This window comes from Triticum aestivum, chromosome 5B (genome assembly GCF_018294505.1).
Source record: "Triticum aestivum cultivar Chinese Spring chromosome 5B, IWGSC CS RefSeq v2.1, whole genome shotgun sequence".
NCBI classification, from domain to species: Eukaryota; Viridiplantae; Streptophyta; class Magnoliopsida; order Poales; family Poaceae; genus Triticum; species Triticum aestivum.
Window position 1 is genome coordinate 78,661,718 of NC_057807.1, and position 22,802 is coordinate 78,684,519.

A 22,802-nucleotide genomic window follows, 5' to 3' on the forward strand; every position below is an offset into this window, starting at 1 on the left:
GAAGTTAAGCGTGCTTGGGCGAGAGTAGTACTAGGATGGGTGACCTCCTGGGAAGTCCTCGTGTTGCATTCCTTTTATAATTATTTTTTGCGCCTTGTGACAAACATGTCGCACGTGCGCGATATATATTAATCCCGTTATATTATGTTTGACGTTTGCGATATGTTTAAGCTCGATGCTCATTGCTCGCGCGTCTTGGGGCGGCTTTGTGGCGCGAAGAGCGCGTTCTGAAAGGGGTGGAAAAAACTCGTGTTGCTGCGGTATGGAGGGAGGGGTGGAAACCGTGGAAAACTCGTCTTCGTGATTGAGCGGGAGAGTAAGTAGTATAGGACATTATCCATTGTTAGGGAACGGTTGTAATGGTAGTGAGAATGTAGAATCGTCTTTGGAGCGGACCTGGGAGTGGCAAGCATAAGGGACGAAGACGGGGAAACATGTCGGATGCGAGCATACCAGCACTAAAGCACCGGATCCCATCAGAACTCCGAAGTTAAGCGTGCTTGGGCGAGAGTAGTACTAGGATGGGTGACCTCCTGGGAAGTCCTCGTGTTGCATTCCTTTTATAATTATTTTTTGCGCCTTGTGACAAACATGTCGCACGTGCGCGATATATATTAATCCCGTTATATTATGTTTGACGTTTGCGATATGTTTAAGCTCGATGCTCATTGCTCGCGCGTCTTGGGGCGGCTTTGTGGCGCGAAGAGCGCGTTCTGAAAGGGGTGGAAAAAACTCGTGTTGCTGCGGTATGGAGGGAGGGGTGGAAACCGTGGAAAACTCGTCTCCGTGATTGAGCGGGAGAGTAAGTAGTATAGGACACTATCCATTGTTAGGGAACGGTTGTAATGGTAGTGAGAATGTAGAATCGTCTTTGGAGCGGACCTGGGAGTGGCAAGCATAAGGGACGAAGACGGGGAAACATGTCGGATGCGATCATACCAGCACTAAAGCACCGGATCCCATCAGAACTCCGAAGTTAAGCGTGCTTGGGCGAGAGTAGTACTAGGATGGGTGACCTCCTGGGAAGTCCTCGTGTTGCATTCCTTTTATAATTATTTTTTGCGCCTTGTGACAAACATGTCGCACGTGCGCGATATATATTAATCCCGTTATATTATGTTTGACGTTTGCGATATGTTTAAGCTCGATGCTCATTGCTCGCGCGTCTTGGGGCGGCTTTGTGGCGCGAAGAGCGCGTTCTGAAAGGGGTGGAAAAAACTCGTGTTGCTGCGGTATGGAGGGAGGGGTGGAAACCGTGGAAAACTCGTCTCCGTGATTGAGCGGGAGAGTAAGTAGTGTAGGACATTATCCATTGTTAGGGAACGGTTGTAATGGTAGTGAGAATGTAGAATCGTCTTTGGAGCGGACCTGGGAGTGGCAAGCATAAGGGACGAAGACGGGGAAACATGTCGGATGCGATCATACCAGCACTAAAGCACCGGATCCCATCAAAACTCTGAAGTTAAGCGTGCTTGGGCGAGAGTAGTACTAGGATGGGTGACCTCCTGGGAAGTCCTCGTGTTGCATTCCTTTTATAATTATTTTTTGCGCCTTGTGACAAACATGTCGCACGTGCGCGATATATATTAATCCCGTTATATTATGTTTGACGTTTGCGATATGTTTAAGCTCGATGCTCATTGCTCGCGCGTCTTGGGGCGGCTTTGTGGCGCGAAGAGCGCGTTCTGAAAGGGGTGGAAAAAACTCGTGTTGCTGCGGTATGGAGGGAGGGGTGGAAACCGTGGAAAACTCGTCTCCGTGATTGAGCGGGAGAGTAAGTAGTATAGGACATTATCCATTGTTAGGGAACGGTTGTAATGGTAGTGAGAATGTAGAATCGTCTTTGGAGCGGACCTGGGAGTGGCAAGCATAAGGGACGAAGACGGGGAAACATGTTGGATGCGATCATACCAGCACTAAAGCACCGGATCCCATCAAAACTCTGAAGTTAAGCGTGCTTGGGCGAGAGTAGTACTAGGATGGGTGACCTCCTGGGAAGTCCTCGTGTTGTATTCCTTTTATAATTATTTTTTGCGCCTTGTGACAAACATGTCGCACGTGCGCGATATATATTAATCCCGTTATATTATGTTTGACGTTTGCGATATGTTTAAGCTCGATGCTCATTGCTCGCGCGTCTTGGGTCGGCTTTGTGGCGCGAAGAGCGCGTTCTGAAAGGGGTGTAAAAAACTCGTGTTCCTGCGGTATGGAGGGAGGGGTGGAAACCGTGGAAAACTCGTCTCCGTGATTGAGCGGGAGAGTAAGTAGTATAGGACATTATCCATTGTTAGGGAACGGTTGTAATGGTAGTGAGAATGTAGAATCGTCTTTGGAGCGGACCTGGGAGTGGCAAGCATAAGGGACGAAGACGGGGAAACATGTCGGATGCGATCATACCAGCACTAAAGCACCGGATCCCATCAGAACTCCGAAGTTAAGCGTGCTTGGGCGAGAGTAGTACTAGGATGGGTGACATCCTGGGAAGTCCTCGTGTTGCATTCCTTTTATAATTATTTTTTGCGCCTTGTGACAAACATGTCGCACGTGCGCGATATATATTAATCCCGTTATATTATGTTTGACGTTTGCGGTATGTTTAAGCTCGATGCTCATTGCTCGCGCGTCTTGGGGCGGCTTTGTGGCGCGAAGAGCGCGTTCTGAAAGGGGTGGAAAAAACTCGTGTTGCTGCGGTATGGAGGGAGGGGTGGAAACCGTGGAAAACTCGTCTCCGTGATTGAGCGGGAGAGTAAGTAGTATAGGACATTATCCATTGTTAGGGAACGGTTGTAATGGTAGTGAGAATGTAGAATCGTCTTTGGAGCGGACCTGGGAGTGGCAAGCATAAGGGACGAAGACGGGGAAACATGTCGGATGCGATCATACCAGCACTAAAGCACCGGATCCCATCAGAACTCCGAAGTTAAGCGTGCTTGGGCGAGAGTAGTACTAGGATGGGTGACATCCTGGGAAGTCCTCGTGTTGCATTCCTTTTATAATTATTTTTTGCGCCTTGTGACAAACATGTCGCACGTGCGCGATATATATTAATCCCGTTATATTATGTTTGACGTTTGCGGTATGTTTAAGCTCGATGCTCATTGCTCGCGCGTCTTGGGGCGGCTTTGTGGCGCGAAGAGCGCGTTCTGAAAGGGGTGGAAAAAACTCGTGTTGCTGCGGTATGGAGGGAGGGGTGGAAACCGTGGAAAACTCGTCTCCGTGATTGAGCGGGAGAGTAAGTAGTATAGGACATTATCCATTGTTAGGGAACGGTTGTAATGGTAGTGAGAATGTAGAATCGTCTTTGGAGCGGACCTGGGAGTGGCAAGCATAAGGGACGAAGACGGGGAAACATGTCGGATGCGATCATACCAGCACTAAAGCACCGGATCCCATCAGAACTCCGAAGTTAAGCGTGCTTGGGCGAGAGTAGTACTAGGATGGGTGACCTCCTGCGAAGTCCTCGTGTTGCATTCCTTTTATAATTATTTTTTGCGCCTTGTGACAAACATGTCGCACGTGCGCGATATATATTAATCCCGTTATATTATGTTTGACGTTTGCGATATGTTTAAGCTCGATGCTCATTGCTCGCGCGTCTTGGGGCGGCTTGTGGCGCGAAGAGCGCGTTCTGAAAGGGGTGGAAAAAACTCGTGTTGCTGCGGTATGGAGGGAGGGGTGGAAACCGTGGAAAACTCGTCTCCGTGATTGAGCGGGAGAGTAAGTAGTATAGGGCATTATCCATTGTTAGGGAACGGTTGTAATGGTAGTGAGAATGTAGAATCGTCTTTGGAGCGGACCTGGGAGTGGCAAGCATAAGGGACGAAGACGGGGAAACATGTCGGATGCGATCATACCAGCACTAAATCACCGGATCCCATCAGAACTCCGAAGTTAAGCGTGCTTGGGCGAGAGTAGTACTAGGATGGGTGACCTCCTGGGAAGTCCTCGTGTTGCATTCCTTTTATAATTATTTTTTGCGCCTTGTGACAAACATGTCGCACGTGCGCGATATATATTAATCCCGTTATATTATGTTTGACGTTTGCGATATGTTTAAGCTCGATGCTCATTGCTCGCGCGTCTTGGGGCGGCTTTGTGGCGCGAAGAGCGCGTTCTGAAAGGGGTGAAAAAAACTCGTGTTGCTGCGGTATGGAGGGAGGGGTGGAAACCGTGGAAAACTCGTCTCCGTGATTGAGCGGGAGAGTAAGTAGTATAGGGCATTATCCATTGTTAGGGAACGGTTGTAATGGTAGTGAGAATGTAGAATCGTCTTTGGAGCGGACCTGGGAGTGGCAAGCATAAGGGACGAAGACGGGGAAACATGTCGGATGCGATCATACCAGCACTAAAGCATCGGATCCCATCAGAACTCCGAAGTTAAGCGTGCTTGGGCGAGAGTAGTACTAGGATGGGTGACCTCCTGGGAAGTCCTCGTGTTGCATTCCTTTTATAGTTATTTTTTGCGCCTTGTGACAAACATGTCGCACGTGCGCGATATATATTAATCCCGTTATATTATGTTTGACGTTTGCGATATGTTTAAGCTCGATGCTCATTGCTCGCGCGTCTTGGGGCGGCTTTGTGGCGCGAAGAGCGCGTTCTGAAAGGGGTGGAAAAAACTCGTGTTGCTGCGGTATGGAGGGAGGGGTGGAAACCGTGGAAAACTCGTCTCCGTGATTGAGCGGGAGAGTAAGTAGTATAGGACATTATCCATTGTTAGGGAACGGTTGTAATGGTAGTGAGAATGTAGAATCGTCTTTGGAGCGGACCTGGGAGTGGCAAGCATAAGGGACGAAGACGGGGAAACATGTCGGATGCGATCATACCAGCACTAAAGCACCCGATCCCATCAGAACTCCGAAGTTAAGCGTGCTTGGGCGAGAGTAGTACTAGGATGGGTGACCTCCTGGGGAGTCCTCGTGTTGCATTCCTTTTATAATTATTTTTTGCGCCTTGTGACAAACATGTCGCACGTGCGCGATATATATTAATCCCGTTATATTATGTTTGACGTTTGCGATATGTTTAAGCTCGATGCTCATTGCTCGCCCGTCTTGGGGCGGCTTTGTGGCGCGAAGAGCGCGTTCTGAAAGGGGTGGAAAAAACTCGTGTTGCTGCGGTATGGAGGGAGGGGTGGAAACCGTGGAAAACTCGTCTCCGTGATTGAGCGGGAGAGTAAGTAGTATAGGACATTATCCATTGTTAGGGAACGGTTGTAATGGTAGTGAGAATGTAGAATCGTCTTTGGAGCGGACCTGGGAGTGGCAAGCATAAGGGACGAAGACGGGGAAACATGTCGGATGCGATCATACCAGCACTAAAGCACCGGATCCCATCAGAACTCCGAAGTTATGCGTGCTTGGGCGAGAGTAGTACTAGGATGGGTGACCTCCTGGGAAGTCCTCGTGTTGCATTCCTTTTATAATTATTTTTTGCGCCTTGTGACAAACATGTCGCACGTGCGCGATATATATTAATCCCGTTATATTATGTTTGACGTTTGCGATATGTTTAAGCTCGATGCTCATTGCTCGCGCGTCTTGGGGCGGCTTTGTGGCGCGAAGAGCGCGTTCTGAAAGGGGTGGAAAAAACTCGTGTTGCTGCGGTATGGAGGGAGGGGTGGAAACCGTGGAAAACTCGTCTCCGTGATTGAGCGGGAGAGTAAGTAGTATAGGACATTATCCATTGTTAGGGAACGGTTGTAATGGTAGTGAGAATGTAGAATCGTCTTTGGAGCGGACCTGGGAGTGGCAAGCATAAGGGACGAAGACGGGGAAACATGTCGTATGCGATCATACCAGCACTAAAGCACCGGATCCCATCAGAACTCCGAAGTTAAGCGTGCTTGGGCGAGAGTAGTACTAGGATGGGTGACCTCCTGGGAAGTCCTCGTGTTGCATTCCTTTTATAATTATTTTTTGCGCCTTGTGACAAACATGTCGCACGTGCGCGATATATATTAATCCCGTTATATTATGTTTGACGTTTGCGATATGTTTAAGCTCGATGCTCATTGCTCGCGCGTCTTGGGGCGGCTTTGTGGCGCGAAGAGCGCGTTCTGAAAGGGGTGGAAAAAACTCGTGTTGCTGCGGTATGGAGGGAGGGGTGGAAACCGTGGAAAACTCGTCTCCGTGATTGAGCGGGAGAGTAAGTAGTGTAGGACATTATCCATTGTTAGGGAACGGTTGTAATGGTAGTGAGAATGTAGAATCGTCTTTGGAGCGGACCTGGGAGTGGCAAGCATAAGGGACGAAGACGGGGAAACATGTCGGATGCGATCATACCAGCACTAAAGCACCGGATCCCATCAAAACTCTGAAGTTAAGCGTGCTTGGGCGAGAGTAGTACTAGGATGGGTGACCTCCTGGGAAGTCCTCGTGTTGCATTCCTTTTATAATTATTTTTTGCGCCTTGTGACAAACATGTCGCACGTGCGCGATATATATTAATCCCGTTATATTATGTTTGACGTTTGCGATATGTTTAAGCTCGATGCTCATTGCTCGCGCGTCTTGGGGCGGCTTTGTGGCGCGAAGAGCGCGTTCTGAAAGGGGTGGAAAAAACTCGTGTTGCTGCGGTATGGAGGGAGGGGTGGAAACCGTGGAAAACTCGTCTCCGTGATTGAGCGGGAGAGTAAGTAGTATAGGACATTATCCATTGTTAGGGAACGGTTGTTTGGGGGCGAGGGACCTCTTGGCAGCACCGCTCTTGCTGCGCTGGCACCGGACGGAGCCGGTTCTGCCCAGGTGCCACGCGCCTTGGGGCCAGGGCGCCTTCTTGATGGGGAGGCGGCTAAGGCGCCCCCGGAGCTTCATCGCCCGTGCGGGGCGGGGCGCGGTGCAGCGAGAAGGACGGCGCGGGGGAGCCCCCTGCGGCGCGGACGAGCTCGGCGACGCGGTCGAGCCACTCTTTGTAGACGTCATCGACTGGGCGGTAGCCCAGGAGCTCGTTTGCCGCGATGAGTGCACCGCGAGCCTCCATGGTCGCGCGGGGCACGCAGGATGAAGGACCAGCCCGAGCAAGTGAGGGAGTAGCAGTGCGGCCGTCTCGCCTCATGGACGGGTGCTGGGACGATGCTTGCTGCTCGTTCCCCGCCGGGCCGGTGGCGGTGTTGACGGCGGGCGACGGGGAACGATGGGGGCACCCACCGACGGGGGTCGTCTGGGCGACGTAGGAAGCGAGAGCGGCACGACGCTCAGCGCGGGCTCGACGAGCGTCCAACATGGATGCGATGGTCGATGAAGAACAGGGCGGCGGAACACAAATTCTGGCGCACCCCTACCTGGCGCGCCAAATGTTGGAATTTGGGTTCCGGCAGACCCTCTAGATTCGAACACTGGGGTGTGCGCGGAGATTTCGCCCTCTACCTACCTGCAACTCACCGCCTCGCTATGGATCTAAGCTATGAAAAGAGCAACACAAGAGACACAAGGTTTATACTAGTTCGGGCCACCATTGTGGTGTAATACCCTACTCTAGTTTGTGGTGTGGTGGATTGCCTCTTGGGCTGATGATGAACAATACAAGGAAGAACATCCTCGCGAGGGTCTGTTCTTGGCTGGTGCGATGAATTGCTGGGGGGAGTTCATTCGCTCCAGATGATAATCCGATCGATTTTTTAGATCGATTTCTCCATGCCTCTACCTTGTGGGTGGCTAGTCCTATTTATAGGCAAAGGCCCTGGGCCTCTTCCCAAATATTGAGCGGGAAGGGCGCCAACAATTGGCCATTTTGAAGGTGAACATCTAGTACACTTATCCTGACTAAAGTTGGTCCTCGCCTGCCAAAGGCTCTGGTGGTGACGCCGACTTGGGCTCCACGATGACCTCCATCCTGCCGTTCTGCTGGTCTTGGTCTTGTTGCACCGAAATGGATGCCTTTGCTAGATGCTCTTGCCCACGCTTGCTCCCTTAGCACCAAAGAGGAAACAGGGACTCTGCGCAGGCCGGCGCCCGCCTGGCACCTGCCTGGCCTTGGTCGTCATGGCTTGTGTTATGGGCACCTCGTGAGGTGCCCCGCCTTGATCTCTCCGCCTCCTCGTGAGCCAGCCTGACGAGGCCGTGCCTGAGGAAGCTTCCTGTCGTCCACCCCGCGAGGCTTGGCCCCTCGCGAGGGTCTTGAGCTCGTGCTGATGAAGATGAGCCGCGCTGGGCCGCCCCTTGAGCCACGCCGCAGGCCGCAGGCAGGCAAGTCTTGGGACCCCCGTTCCCAGAACGCCGACATTCGACTATATATACCCTTATACCCTGAAAACATCTAGGAGAGCCACAAAAACACTTTTCCACCGCCGCAACCTTCTGTACCCATGAGATCCCATCCAGGGACCTTTTCCGGCATCCTACCAGAGGGGGATTTGATCACGGAGGGCTTCTACATCAACACCATTAGCTCTCCGATGAAGCGTGAGTAGTTTACCACAGACCTTCAGGTCCATAGTTACTAGCTAGATGGCTTCTTCTCTCTCTTTGATTCTCAATACCATGTTCTCCTCGATGTTCTTGGAGATCTATTCGATGTAATATTATTTTGCGGTGTGTTTGCCGAGATCCATGAATTGTGGATTTATGATCAGATTATCTATGATTATTATTTGGTTCTTCTCTGAATTCTTATAAGCATGATTTGATATCTTTGCAAGTCTCTACGAATTATCGGTTTAGTTTGGCATACTAGATTGATCTTTCTTGCAACGAGAGAAGTGCTTAGCTTTGGGTTCAACCTTGTGGTGTCCTTTCCCAGTGACAGTAGGGGCAGCAAGGCACGTATTGTATTGTTGCCATCGAGGATAAAAAGATGGGGTTTTCATCATATTGCTTGAGTTAATTCCTCTACATCATGTCATCTTACTTAATGCGTTACTCCGTTCTTTATGAACTTAACACTCTAGATGCATGCTGGATAGCGTGATGTGTGGAGTAATAGTAGTAGATGCAGGCAGGAGTCAGTCTACTTGACACGGACGTGATGCCTATGTTCATGACCATTGCCTTAGATATCGTCATAACTATGCGCTTTTCAATCAATTGCTCGGCAGTAATTTGTTCACCCACCATAATATTTGCTATCTTGAGAGAAGCCACTAGTGAAACCTATGGCCCCCGGGTCTCTTTTCTATTATATTGAATCTATTAGTTTCCCATCAACTTGCCAATTTCTGTCGCTGTTTCTTTTAATTGCAATCTTTACTTTCCAATCTATAAACCAAAAATACCAAAAATAATTACTTTACCGTTTATATATCTCTATCAGATCTCACTTTTGCAAGTGACCGTGAAGGGATTAACAACCCCTTTATCACATTGGGTGCAAGTTGTTGATTGTTTGTGCAGGTATTCGGTGACTTGTGCATTGTCTCCTACTGGATTGATACCTTGGTTCTCAAAACAGAGGGAAATACTTACGCTACTTTGCTGCATCACCCTTTCCTCTTCAAGGGAAAACCAACACAAGCTCAAGAGGTAGCAAGAAGGATTTCTGGCGCCGTTGCCGGGGAGATCTACGTCAAGTCAAGCCATACCAACTACCCATCATAAACTCTTCTCCCTTGCATTACATTATTCGCCATTCGCCTCTCGTTTTCTTCTCCCCCACTTCTAAAACAATTTTCGAAAACCTTTGCCTTTCCTTTGCCTTTCTTCCGTTTGATCTTTTGTTCGCTTGTGTTACCATGTGCCCTCTTTTTGCTTGCATCTTTGCTTGCTAAAAGTTTATGGATCCTCATCCACTTGCTAATCTTTTTAAGAGATCCAATTATGATGAATCTATTGCTAGTGAGTTGAGTGCACTAGATTGTCTTTATGAGGTTTTGCTTGAAATCCGTGATTCGAAAAATTGTGATGAAGTGCTTTATGAAGAGATTCACGATAAATCTTTGAATGAAAGGCATGATTGCAATGATGTTATTATAAATTCTATTAATGTCAATTGTGTTAAAAATATGCAAAACCCTAAGCTTGGGGATGCTAGTTTTGCTATGTCCACTACTTGTTGCAATGATCATGATTGGGGTGATTCTTCTTATGATCTTGAAAAATTATTTAAACCCTGTGATCAATATGAGACTGATAATAGTGTTTGAAATAATATTGAAAGTGGGTTTGGAAGAGTGTCAACTTTAGATCCCACGTATTTGGAGAATATTATATCTGATGAATTTTTTTTATAAAAGTGGGTTTGGAGAGGTCATGACTTTAGTTAATGTTAATCCCACTATTTTGGAAGAGTGTCAACTTTGCATGCATGTGGATTGTGTTGATAATAAGTTATGTGATAGCTATATTTTTGAATTTTCTTATGATCCTACATGTAATTATTATAAGAGAGGAAAATATGGTTGTAAAAATTCTCATGTTACTAAATTTCCTCTCGTTATGTTGAGATTGCTATTGTTTCTTTCTTCTCCCTTGGATATGCTAGATCTTGCTTGTATTGCTAATTTGTTTTCCAATAAAATTCCTATACATAGGAAGTGTGTTAGACTTAGATTTGTTTTTAACATGCTACATGATGCTCTCTTCGTGTTTCAAATTGTTATCTTTCATGTGAGCATCATTAAAATTATCAATGCCTAGCTAAAAGGCTTTAAACGATAGCACTTGTTGGGAGGCAACCCAATTTTATTTTTGTTCTTTGATTTTTTCCTTCTAGTGAGTAATAAATAATTCATCTAGCCTATGGTTAGATGTAGTTTAAATTTTAACTAGTGTTTGTGCCAAGTAAAACCTTTAGGATAGCTTACTGTGATAGTTGTGTTGATCCTGCTGAAAATCATAAACTTTTGTGCTTAGTAAATTAGTTTTTGAAATTCAAATAAACGTGATTTTGATCTGATTCTTTTTTCTCTGGATTTGTACACAAATTGTTCAGGCTTTCCTAATTTGGTAGGATTTTTAGAGTTATAGAAGTATTCGATAGTTACAGATTACTACAGACTGTTATGTTTTTGACAGATTCTGTTTTCCGCGTGTTGTTTGCTTATTTTGATGAATCTATGAGTAGTATCGGGGGGGGGGTATGAACCATGGAGAAGTTGGAATACAGTATATATTACACCCATAGAAATAAAGAATGAGTTTGCAACAATACCTTAAAGTGGTGATTTATTTTCTTATACTAACGGAGCTCATGAGATTTTCTGTCGAGTTTTGTGTTGTGAAGTTTTCAAGTTTTTGGTAATGATTTGATGGACTATGGAATAAGGAGTGGAAAGAGCCTAAGCTTGGGGATGTCCAAGGCACCCCAAGGTAAAATTCAAGGACAACCAAAAGCCTAAGCTTGGGGATGCCCCGGAAGGCATCCCCTCTTTCGTCTTCGTCTATCGGTAACTTTACTTAAGGCTATATTTTTATTCACCACATGATATGTGTTTTGCTTGGAGCATCTTGTATGATTTGAGTCTTTTCTTTTTAGTTTACCACAATCATCCTTGCTATACACACCTTTTGGGAGAGACACGCATGAATCGTGATTTATTAGAATACTCTATGTGCTTCACTTATATCTTTTGAGCTAGGCAAAATTGCTCTAGTGCTTCACTTATATCTTTTTAGAGCACAGCGGTGGCTTTATTTTATAGAAATTGTTGAACTCTCATGCTTCACTTATATTATTTTTAGAGTCTTTTAGAACAACATGGTAATTTTCTTGGGTTGTAAAACTAGTCCTAATATGATAGGCATCCAAGAGGGATATAATAAAACCTTTCATATGAAGTGCATTGAATACTATGAGAAGTTTGATTCTTGATGATTGTTCTGAGATATGAAATGGTGATATTAGAGTCATGCTAGTAGAGTAATTGTGAATTTGAGAAATACTTGTGTTGAGGTTTGTGAGTCCCGTAGCATGCACGTATGGTAACCGTTGTGTAACAAATTTGGAGCATGAGGTATTCATTGATCGTCTTCCTTATGAGTGGCGGTCGGGGACGAGCGATGGTCTTTTCCTACCAATGTATCCCCCTAGGAGCATGCGTGTAGTAATTCAATCACTAATAGATTTTTGCAATAAGTATGCGAGTTCTTTTTTACTAATGTTGAGTCCTTGGACTATACACACTCTGACCCTTCCACCATTGCTAGCCTCTCTTGTACTGCGCAACTTTCACCAGTACAATACACCCACCATTACCTTCCTCAAAACAGCCACCATACCTACCTATTATGGCATTTCCATAGCCATTCCGAGATATATTGCCATGCAACTTTCCACCATTCCGTTTATTATGACACGCTTCATTATTGTCATATTGCTTTGCATGATCATGTAGTTGACATCGTATTTGTGGCAAAGCCATCTTTCATAATTATTTCATACATGTCACTCTTGATTCATTGCACATCCCGGCACACCACCAGAGGCATTCACATAGAGTCATATTTTGTTCTAATCTTTGAGTTGTAATTTTTCGAGTTGTAAGTAAATAGAAGTGTGATGATCATCATTATTAGAGCATTGTCCCATGTGAGAAAAAGAGAGGCCAAAGAAGCCAATAAAAAAAGAGAGAGAGAAAAAGAGAGAAGGGGTAATGTTACTATCCTTTTTCCACACTTGTGCTTTAAAGTAGCACCATGATCTTCATGTTAGAAAGTCTCTTATTTTGTCACTTTCATATACTAGTGGGAATTTTTCATTATAGAACTTGGCTAGTATATTCCAATGATGGGCTTCCTCAAATGCCCTAGGTCTTTATGAGCAAGCAAGTTGGATCCACACCCACTTAGTTTCTTTTTGAGCTTTCATGCACTTATAGCTCTAGTGGATCCGTTGCATGAAAATCCCTACTGACTCACATTGATATCTATTAATGGGCATCTCCATAGCCCATTGATCCGCCTAGTTGATGTGAGACCATCTCCCTCTTTTTATCTTCTCCACAACCACCATTCTATTCCACCCATAGTGCTATTTCCATGGCTCACGCTCATATATTGCGTGAAAGTTGAAAAGGTTTGAGAACATCAAAGTATGAAACAATTGCTTGGCTTGTCATCGGGGTTGTGCATGATTTGAGTATTTTGTGTGATGGAGATGGAGCATAGCCAAACTATATGATTTTGTAGGGATAAGCTTTCTTTCGCCATGTTATTTTCAGAAGACATAATTGCCTTGTTAGTATGCTTGAAGTATTATTATTTTTTATGTCAATATTAAACTTTTGTTTTAAATCTTTTGGATCTGAACATTCATGCCACAATAAAGAAAATTACATGGATAAATATGTTAGGTAGCATTCCACATCAAAAATTCTGTTTTTATCATTTACCTACTCGAGGACGAGCGAGAATTAAGCTTGGGGATGCTTGATACTTCTCCAACGTATCTATAATTTTTGATTGATCCATGCTATATATTATCTGTTTTGGATGTTTAATAGGCATTTATATGCTATTTTATATTATTTTTGGGACTAACCTATTAACAAAGGGCCCAGTGCCAGTTTTTGTTTTTTTGCCTATTTTAGAGTTTCGTAGAAAAGGAATACCAAACGGAGTCCAAACGGAATGAAACCTTCGCGATGATCTTTGTTGGACCGAAAGGAAACCAGAAGACTTGGAGATGAAGTCAGAGACGCAATGAGGCGACCACGAGGAAGGAGGGAGCACCCAGGGGGTAGGGCGCGCCCCCTACCTCATGGGCCCCTCGTAGCTCCCCTGACCTAGTTCCTTTGCCTATATATACTCTTATACCCTGAAAACATCCAGGAGGGCCAGTTAACCACTTTTCCACTTCTGCAACCTTTTGTATCCGTGAGATCCCATTTAGGGACCTTTTCCAGCATCCTGTCGGAGGGGGATTCGATCATGGAGGGATTCTACATCAACACCATTACCTCTCCGATGAAGCGTGAGTATTTTACCACATACCTTTGGGTCCGTAGTTATTAGCTAGATGTCTTCTTCTATCTCTTTGATTCTCAATACCATGTTCTCCTCGATGTTCTTGGAGATCTATTCGATGTAATATTATTTTGTGGTGTGTTTGCGAGATCCAATGAATTGTGGATTTATGATCAGATTATCTATGAATATTATTTGGTTCTTCTCTGAATTCTTATATGCATGATTTGCTATCTTTGCAAGTCTCTTTGAATTATCGGTTTAGTTTGGCCTACTAGATTGATCTTTCTTGCAGTGGGAGAAGTGATTAGCTTTGGGTTCAATCTTGCGGTGTCCTTTCCCAGTGACAATAGGGGCAGCAAGGCACGTATTGTATTGTTGCCATCGAGGATAAAAAGATGGGGTTTTCATCATATTGCCTGAGTTAATTCCTCTACATCATGTCATCTTACTTAATGCGTTACTCCGTTCTTTATGAACTTAATACTCTAGATGCATGCTGGATAGCGGTCGATGTGTGGAGTAATAGTAGTAGTTGTAGGCAGGAGTCGGTCTACTTGACACGAACATGATGCCTATGTTCATGACCATTGCCATAGATATCGTCATAACTATGCGCTTTTCTATAAATTGCTCGGCAGTAATTTGTTCACCCACCGTAATATTTGCTATCTTGAGAGAAGCCACTAGTGAAACCTATGACCCCCAGGTCTCTTTTCTATTATATTGAATCTTTTAGTTTCCAGTCAACTTGCCAAATTATGTCGCCATTTCTTTTAATTACAATCTTTACTTTCCAATCTATAAACCAAAAATACCCAAAATAATTACTTTACCGTTTATCTATCTCTATCAGATCTCACTTTTGCAAGTGACCGTGAAGGGATTGACAACCCCTTTATCGCATTGGGTGCAAGTTGTTGATTGTTTGTGCAGGTATTCGGTGGCTTGTGCGTTGTCTCCTACTGGATTGATACCTTGGTTCTCAAAACTAAGGGAAATACTTATGCTACTTTGCTGCATCACCCTTGTCTCCTCAAGGGAAAACCAACGCAAGCTCAAGAGGCAGCACGCCCATCTAGGGCGCGCCCTGAGGGCTTGTGGACTCCTCGCGAGTCTTCTGACCGCCTCCCCAAGTCTTCTAAGTGTCTTCTGGTCCAAGAAAAATCATCGCGAAAGTTTTATTCTGTTTGGACTCCGGTTGATATTCCTTTCTGAAAAAGCCAAAAACAAGGGAAAAAATAGCAACTGGCACTGGGCACTAGGTTAATAGGTTAGTCCGAAAAGATGATATAAAATAGTATATTGATGCATATAAAACATCCAAAAGAGATAATATAATAGCATGGAACAATCAAAAATTATAGATACGTTGGAGACGTATAAAGCATCCCCAAGCTTAATTCCTGCTCGTCCTCGAGTAGGTAAATGATAAAAACGGAATTTTTGATGTGGAATGCTACCTAATATATTTATAAATGCAATCTTCTTTATTCTGGAAAGAATATTCAGATCCATAAGATTCAAAACAAATGTTTAATATTGACATAAAAACTATAATACTTCAAGCATACTAATAAAGCAATCATGTCTTCTCAAAATAACATGGCCAAAGAAAGTTATCCCTACAAAATCACATAGTCTGGCTATGCTCCATTTTCATCACACAAGGTATTTCATCAAGCACAACCCCGATGACAAGCCAAGCAATTATTTCATACTTTAAGTGTTCTCAAAACTTTTTCAACTTTCACGTAATACATGAGCGTGAGCCATGAATATAGCACTATAGGTGGAATAAATATGGTGGTTGCGGAGAAGAAAAAAGGAGAAAGTATCACATCAATTAGGCAAATTAATGGGCTATGAAGATGCCCACCAATCGATATCGATGCAAGTGAGTAGGGATTGCCATGCAACAGATGCACTAGAGCTATAAATGTATGAAAGCTTGAAAAGAAACTAAGTGGGTGTGCATCCAACTTGCTTGCTCATGAAGACCTAGGGCAATTTGAGGAAGCCCGTCATTGGAATATACAAGCCAAGTTCTATAATGAAAAATTCCCACTAGTATATGGAAGTGACAAAATAGGAGACTCTCTATCATGACGAACATGGTGCTACTTTGAAGCACAAGTGTGGAAAAAGGATAGTAACATTGTCCCTTCTCTCTTTTTCTCTCATTTTTTCTTTTCTTTTTTTCTCTTTTTTTCATTTTTTCATTTTGTTTGGGCTTCTTTGGCCTTTTTATATTTGGGCTTCTTTGGCCTCTTTTATTTTCTTAAAACTCCGGAGACTCATCCCAACTTGTGAGGGAGTCATAGCCTCCATCACCCTTTCCTCACATGGGAAAATGCTCTAATACTGATCATCATCACACTTTTATTTACTTAGAACTCAATACTAGAACAAATATATGACTCTATATGAATGCCTCGTGCATATGAGAACAATATGACAATGATGGTGTGTGTCATAATAAACAGAATGGTGGAAGTTGCATGGCAATATATCTCGTAATAGCTATGGAAATGCCATAATAGGTAGGTATGGTGGCTGTTTTTAGGAAGGTATATGGTGGGTTTAATGCACCGAAAATAGTTGTGCTGTACTAGAAAGGCTAGCAATGGTGGAAGGGTGAGAGTGCATATAATCCATGGACTCAACATTAGTCATAAAGAAGTCACATACTTATTGCAAAAGTTTATTAGGCATGAAAACAAATTAATACATGCATGCTCCTAGGGGATAGGTTGGTAGGAGTTAACCATCGCACGCTCCCGAACTCCACACAAAGGATGACAATCAAAATAAAATCATGCTCCGACTTCATCACATAACGGTTCACCATACGTGCATGCTACGAGAATCACAAACTTTAACACAAGTATTTCTACCAATCAACAATTACTCACTAGCATGATTCTAATATCACCATCTTTATATCTCAAAACAAATGCAAGGAATCAAACTTCTCATATATTCAATGCTCTTTATGTGAAAGTTTTTATTATATCCCTCTTGGATGCCCATCATATTAACTAAATTCATAACCTAAGAAAGTTACCATGATGTTTAAGACTGTCAAAATAATATAAGTGAAGCATGAGAGTTCATCATTTTCTATAAAATAAAACCACCATTGTGCTCTAAAAATATATAAGTGATGCACTAGAGCAAACTGCCTAGCTCAAAAGATATAAGTGAAGCACATAGAGTATTCTAATAAAGTCACGATTCATGTGTGCCCCTCTCAAAAGGGTGTGTAAATTAAGGATGATTGTGTCAAACTAAAAAGCAAATAAAGAAAAGACTCATATCATACAAAACGCTCCAAGCAAAACAAATATCATGTGGTGAATAAAAATATAGCCTCAAGTAAATTTGCCGATGGATTGAAGACGAAAGAGAGGATGCCATCTGGGGCACTCCCAAGCTTATATGCTTGGTTGTCCTTTAATATTACCTTGGGGTGCCTTGGGAATCCCCCAGCTTAGGCTCTTGCCACTCCTTATGCCATAGTCCATCAAATCTTTACCCAAAACTTGAAAACTTCACAATACAAAACTCAACAGAAAACTCATAAGATCCGTTAGTATAATAAATCAAATCACCACATTTAGGTACTGTTGTGAACTTATTTTAAATTTATAATGGTGTTATATCTACTATATTCCAACTTATCCATGGTTCATACCCCCGATACTACCCATAGATTCATCAAAATAAGCAAAGAACACAATAAAAACAGAATTTGTCTAAAACAAAACAGTATTTAGCAATCAGGAAACTCCTTATACTTCTATAACTACAAAAATTCTGACAAATTAGGACAACCTAGGCAATTTTTATATCAATATTTTATAAAATATTCAGAACCAGGTCACGCTTTTGTGAATTAATAAATTCTGCTACTCGATGCAAAAGTTTCTATTTTTCAGCAAAAATCAAATCAATTATCACCATGGATCATCCCAAAGGTCTTACTTGGCTCAAACACTAATTAAAATATAAAAACACCTCTAACCAGAGGCTAAATGGTATAATTATTTAAAAATAGGAAAGAAAAATATTGGGTTGTCTCCCAAGAAGCGCTTTTCTTTAAAGCCTTTTAGCTGGGCATTGAGATTTCAATGATGCTCACACGAAAGACAAGAATTGAAGCACAAAGAGAACATCATAAAATATGTGATAAACACATTTAAGTCTAACATACTTCCTATGCATAGGCATTTTATAAGCAAACAAATTAGCAAGGCAAGCAAAAACTAGCATATGCAAGGAAGAAGAATAAAACATAGATAGTCTCAACATGAAGAGAGGTAATATAGTAACATGAAAGATTTCTAAAACCATATTTTTATCTATGTGATCCACATGCTTGCAAAGTAGACACTCTTCCAAAATAGTGGAATTATTTTTATCTAGAGTTGACACTCTTCCAAACCCACTTTCAATATTATTGCAAAAGCTATTATCAATCTCATATTCATCATGGGGCTTAAATAAATTTTCAAGATCATAAGAAGAATCACCCCAATCATGATCATTGCAGCAAGTAGTGTACATAGCAAATTTAGCATCCCCAAGCTTGGGGTTTTGCATATCATTAACACAACTGACATTAATAGAATTTATAATAACATCATTGCAATCATGCTTTTTATTCAAGGTGCTATCGTGAATCACTTTATAAATTTCTTCTTTTAACACCTCATCACAAATTTTAGATTCACAAATTTCAAGCAAAACTTCATAAAGATAATCTAGTGCACTCAACTCACTAGCAATAGGTTCATCATAATTGGATCTTTTAAAAAGATTAGCAAGAGGATGAGGATCCCCAATTTTTTTCTTTTTCTTTGCTTATAAATTACAATAAACACACAATTATGCCAAGCAAACGAGCAAACAAACCAATCAAGACCTAAAGGCAAACGGTTAGAAGGCGAAAAAAGCAAATATTTTTGTGTTTTGCTGAAAACGTTTTAGAAGTGGGAGAGAGGAAAACAAGAGCCAAATGACAAATAATGTAATGCAAGATATGAGAGTTTATGATAGGTACTTGGTAGGCTTGGTGTAGAACCTCCCTGGCAATGGCGCCAGAAATTCTGCCTACTACTTCTTGAGCTTGCATTGGTTTTTCCCTTGAAGAGAAAAGGGTGATCCAGGAAAGTAGAGATAATCATTTCCCTTAGTTGAGAACCAAGGTATCGATCCAGTAGGAGGTACAAGTAAGTCTCCAATATATGCACCTGCACAAACAATCAAACACTTGTACCCAACGTGATAAAGGGGTTGTCAATCCCTTTATGGTCGCTTGCAAGGATGAGATCTAACAGAGATAGGTATAAAACATTAGTAAAAGGTAAAACAAAGTAAAAACAAACAAATTGAGGCAAGGCATTTTTGGGTTTTTGGTTTTATAGATCTGAAAATATATGATGGAAAATAAACCCGGGGCCATAGGTTTCACTAGAGGCTTCTCTCTTGAATAAAGCATACGGTGGGTAAACAAATTACTGTTGAGCCATTAATAAAAAAGAGCATAGTTATGACGATATCTAAGGCAATGATAATGAATATAGGCATCACGTCCGTGACAAGTAGACTGACTCCTGCATGCATCTACTACTATTACTCCACACATCGACCGAATCCCGCCTGCATCTAGAGTATTAAGTTCAAGAGAACAGAGTAATGCTTTAAGCAAGATGACATGATGTAGAGGGATAAACTCAAGCAATATGATGTAAACCCCATCTTTTTACCCTTAATAGCAACAATACAATACGTGCCTCGCTGCCCCTTCTGTCACTGGGTGAGGACACTGCAAGATTGAACCCATAACAAAGCACCTTCTGTCAATGGATCAATCTAGTTGGCCAAACCAAATCAATAAATCAGAGAGAAATACAAAACTATCAAATCATTCATATAATAATTTAGAGGAGACTCAAATAATATTCATAGATAATCTGATCATAAATCCACAATTCATCATATCTCAACAAACACACCACAAAAGAAGATTACATCGGATAGAACTCCATGAACGTTGAGGAGAACATGGTATTGAAGATCAAAGAGAGGGAAGAAGTCATCTAGCTACTAGCTATGGACTGGTAGGTCTGTGGTAAACTACTCACACATCATCGGTAGGGCAGCAAGGTTGATGTAGAGGCCCTCCATGATCGAATCCCCCTCCGGCAGATCGCCGGAAAAGGCCCCAAGATGGGATCTCACGGGAGCAGAGACTTGCGGCGGCAGAAAAGTATTTTTTGTGGATGCTTCTGATGTTTGGGGAATATTTTGGAATTTATAGTGCAAAGATTCGGGTTGGGGGAGTCCCGAGGGGCGCACAAGCCAGGGGCGCCCCCTAGGGCATGCCCCGAGGGCTTTTGGACTCCACGTGAGTCTTCTGACCCATCTCCCCAAGTCTTTTGGGTGTCTTCTAGTCTAAGAAAAATCATGGTGAAAGTTTTATTCCATTTGGACTCTGTTTGATATTCCTTTCTAAAAAAGCCAAAAACAAGGAAAAACAGGAACTGGCACTGAGCACTAGGTTAATAGGTTAGTCCCAAAAATGATATAAAATAGTATATTAATGCATATAAAACATCCAAAACAGATAATATAATAGCATGGAGCAATGAAAAATTATAGATATGTCGAAGACGTATCACCAATCACCTTATGATTACGGATTTCACCCATGATAACAAGGTGGATGGCCGGTCCATGAAGGACATCGTCTTCACCCTCAACGAGCAAATCAATTTCCTGCAAAGCCAAATCTATGATCTCCAAATTCAAGTCTTTGAATATGAGGCAGGATTTAAAGGTATGAGTTTAGCAGCCAGTTGCAAGAGGATAAGCTCTTTACTACTACATCACCGCCACCATCGTCATCTTCCCCACCGCCTAGCTTGGGGGAGGTTCCCGGTTATCATATCACCACCACTTTCTTTTCCTTTATCTATCTTAGTATTATCCTTATTTATCTTATGATTTAGTTGAATAAAGTTTAGCAATGATCTCATTTCGAGTGCTTGCTTAGTGATCTATCTATCTATGTAATCGTGTGCGATATATATAATAAACTTTAGTTTGAGTTTTTGCTTCTTTACTTTCTTGTTGCAATCAAATAAAAAGAAAGGAAAATAAATGAAAAAGATCATATGCTAATCTTATGGTAAATAATGACATCACATAAGGAAAAGGATAAGTGGTAAAATTTGTTGGAGATTGACAAACATAGCATTGGTCAATGATGCAAATCATGAAAGAATTAATAAGGGAAGAGAAGATTCACATGCAAATATACTATCTTGGACATCTTTCATGATTGTGAGCCCTCATTAAATATAATATGTCAAAATGGTTGACGTTGGACAAGGAAGACAATGTAATGATTTATGTTTGTTCATATTCACATAGAAGTTATATTGTCATAGACCCTTCAACATGTGGTGCTTGCTCAATATCTTTGCTAGCCAAAAACTCCGCACTAAGTAGAGATACTACTTGTTCATCCAAAAACCCTTAAACCCAAAATCTTATTTTGAGAGTCCACCATACCTAAGGATTGAGTAAGATCCTTCAAGTAAGTTGTCATCAGTGCAATAAGGCAATAAAAATTGCTTCTAAATGTGTTGGATCATTTAGTGTAAGATAAAATTGTGCGTTGCATGAACTTGTGATGGCAATAACAAAGGTTGCTATCATAAGGGGCAATATAACGTGACATTCTTTTGCATTAAGGGATTTGGCATACAAACAAAAAGCACAACCTCTGCTTCCCTCTGCGAAGGGCCTACTGTTTAATTTTCATGTATTTACTTTTATGCAAGAGTCAAAGTATTCTTCCCTACACTACTGGGGAAAAGCTTATACACAGAAGCTTACCAGTAGCGCGGTTTAAAAGGAGGCGCTACTGCTAATTAGTATTATCAAGTGGTATAAAACCCGTGCTACTACTAAGTTGATAGTAGAAGCGAGGGGTATAAACCCTAAAAGCACAAGTGCTCCCTGGGTGATTTTGGTAATTAATGTCAACATATCTCTTGTTGGACTAATAATTTCATCTAGTATATTTCAGATAAGTCCAACAATGGAGTGGAATGGACAAGAGGATGTGGAACCCCTTCAAGATGCTAAGGACAAAGGATTGGCCCAAGCTCAAAAGCTCAGGACTCTACATTTTCTATTTTTAGTGATCCAAGATCATGTAGTCTATAGGAAAGCCAATACTATTAAAAGGGGATGAGGTGCTGCTTAATGGCTTGCTTGCTCAAAATGCTTAGTGATATGCTCCAAAGCCCTCAACCACTTTCTCATATCCACATATGTCCCAAACCAAAAGTCAAACTCGGAACCACCGATTTGATCCATCCGGCGCCACCGAGTTCAGTTGACATAGCCATTTTGAGAAACCCTAATCAATTCGGTCACACTGATGGGATGTCGGTCTCACCGAGATGGGCTTGCAAACTCTCTGTTGTCTATTGCAATATGTTCAGTCCCATTGAGAAGATGTAATCGGTCACACCGAGTTTGCCTGACGAACTCTCTGTTTTGCTTATTACCAAATCGGTCCCACCGATTTGTGTAATCGGTCAAACCGAGATGAGGTTTTACCCTAACCCTTGTACATCGTTCACACCGAGTTTATCATATTGGTCCCACCAAAATTGCCTAACGGTCACATTATGTACTGAATCGGTCCAACCGAGTTTTCTGATTCGGTCCCACCGAGTTTGGTATATTGTGTGTAACGGTTAGATTTTGTGTGGAGGCTATATATACCCCTCCACCCTCTCCTAATTTGTGAGGGAAGTCATCAAAACGTGCCTACACTTCAACTACTCATTTCCTGAGAGAGAACCACCTACTCATGTGTTGAGGCCAAGATATTCCAATCCAACCATATGAATCTTGATCTCTAGCCTTCCCCAAGTTGCT

The 22,802-nt window shown here is 42.6% G+C and overlaps 13 non-coding genes across 13 annotated transcripts; all 13 read left to right on the forward strand.

Moving 5' to 3' along the window:
* Window positions 1-439: 439 nt before the first annotated feature.
* On the forward strand, window positions 440-558 carry LOC123118362 (5S ribosomal RNA). The gene has a single exon (XR_006457905.1). It is a non-coding gene; the product is annotated as a 5S ribosomal RNA (ribosomal RNA).
* Window positions 559-925: 367 nt separating this feature from the next.
* On the forward strand, window positions 926-1,044 carry LOC123118532 (5S ribosomal RNA). Its single transcript, XR_006458082.1, has one exon. It is a non-coding gene; the product is annotated as a 5S ribosomal RNA (ribosomal RNA).
* Window positions 1,045-1,411: 367 nt separating this feature from the next.
* LOC123118518 (5S ribosomal RNA) lies at window positions 1,412-1,530 on the forward strand. Its single transcript, XR_006458066.1, has one exon. It is a non-coding gene; the product is annotated as a 5S ribosomal RNA (ribosomal RNA).
* Window positions 1,531-1,897: 367 nt separating this feature from the next.
* Window positions 1,898-2,016, forward strand: LOC123118615 (5S ribosomal RNA). Its single transcript, XR_006458163.1, has one exon. It is a non-coding gene; the product is annotated as a 5S ribosomal RNA (ribosomal RNA).
* Window positions 2,017-2,383: 367 nt separating this feature from the next.
* Window positions 2,384-2,502, forward strand: LOC123118482 (5S ribosomal RNA). Its single transcript, XR_006458025.1, has one exon. It is a non-coding gene; the product is annotated as a 5S ribosomal RNA (ribosomal RNA).
* Window positions 2,503-2,869: 367 nt separating this feature from the next.
* On the forward strand, window positions 2,870-2,988 carry LOC123118483 (5S ribosomal RNA). Its single transcript, XR_006458026.1, has one exon. It is a non-coding gene; the product is annotated as a 5S ribosomal RNA (ribosomal RNA).
* A 367-nt stretch (window positions 2,989-3,355) lies between these two features.
* On the forward strand, window positions 3,356-3,474 carry LOC123118122 (5S ribosomal RNA). Its single transcript, XR_006457732.1, has one exon. It is a non-coding gene; the product is annotated as a 5S ribosomal RNA (ribosomal RNA).
* Window positions 3,475-3,840: 366 nt separating this feature from the next.
* LOC123118202 (5S ribosomal RNA) lies at window positions 3,841-3,959 on the forward strand. The gene has a single exon (XR_006457765.1). It is a non-coding gene; the product is annotated as a 5S ribosomal RNA (ribosomal RNA).
* Window positions 3,960-4,326: 367 nt separating this feature from the next.
* LOC123118365 (5S ribosomal RNA) lies at window positions 4,327-4,445 on the forward strand. The gene has a single exon (XR_006457908.1). It is a non-coding gene; the product is annotated as a 5S ribosomal RNA (ribosomal RNA).
* A 367-nt stretch (window positions 4,446-4,812) lies between these two features.
* Window positions 4,813-4,931, forward strand: LOC123118589 (5S ribosomal RNA). Its single transcript, XR_006458137.1, has one exon. It is a non-coding gene; the product is annotated as a 5S ribosomal RNA (ribosomal RNA).
* Window positions 4,932-5,298: 367 nt separating this feature from the next.
* LOC123118426 (5S ribosomal RNA) lies at window positions 5,299-5,417 on the forward strand. Its single transcript, XR_006457969.1, has one exon. It is a non-coding gene; the product is annotated as a 5S ribosomal RNA (ribosomal RNA).
* A 367-nt stretch (window positions 5,418-5,784) lies between these two features.
* LOC123118804 (5S ribosomal RNA) lies at window positions 5,785-5,903 on the forward strand. The gene has a single exon (XR_006458330.1). It is a non-coding gene; the product is annotated as a 5S ribosomal RNA (ribosomal RNA).
* Window positions 5,904-6,270: 367 nt separating this feature from the next.
* On the forward strand, window positions 6,271-6,389 carry LOC123118519 (5S ribosomal RNA). The gene has a single exon (XR_006458067.1). It is a non-coding gene; the product is annotated as a 5S ribosomal RNA (ribosomal RNA).
* The last annotated feature ends 16,413 nt before the right edge of the window (window positions 6,390-22,802 follow it).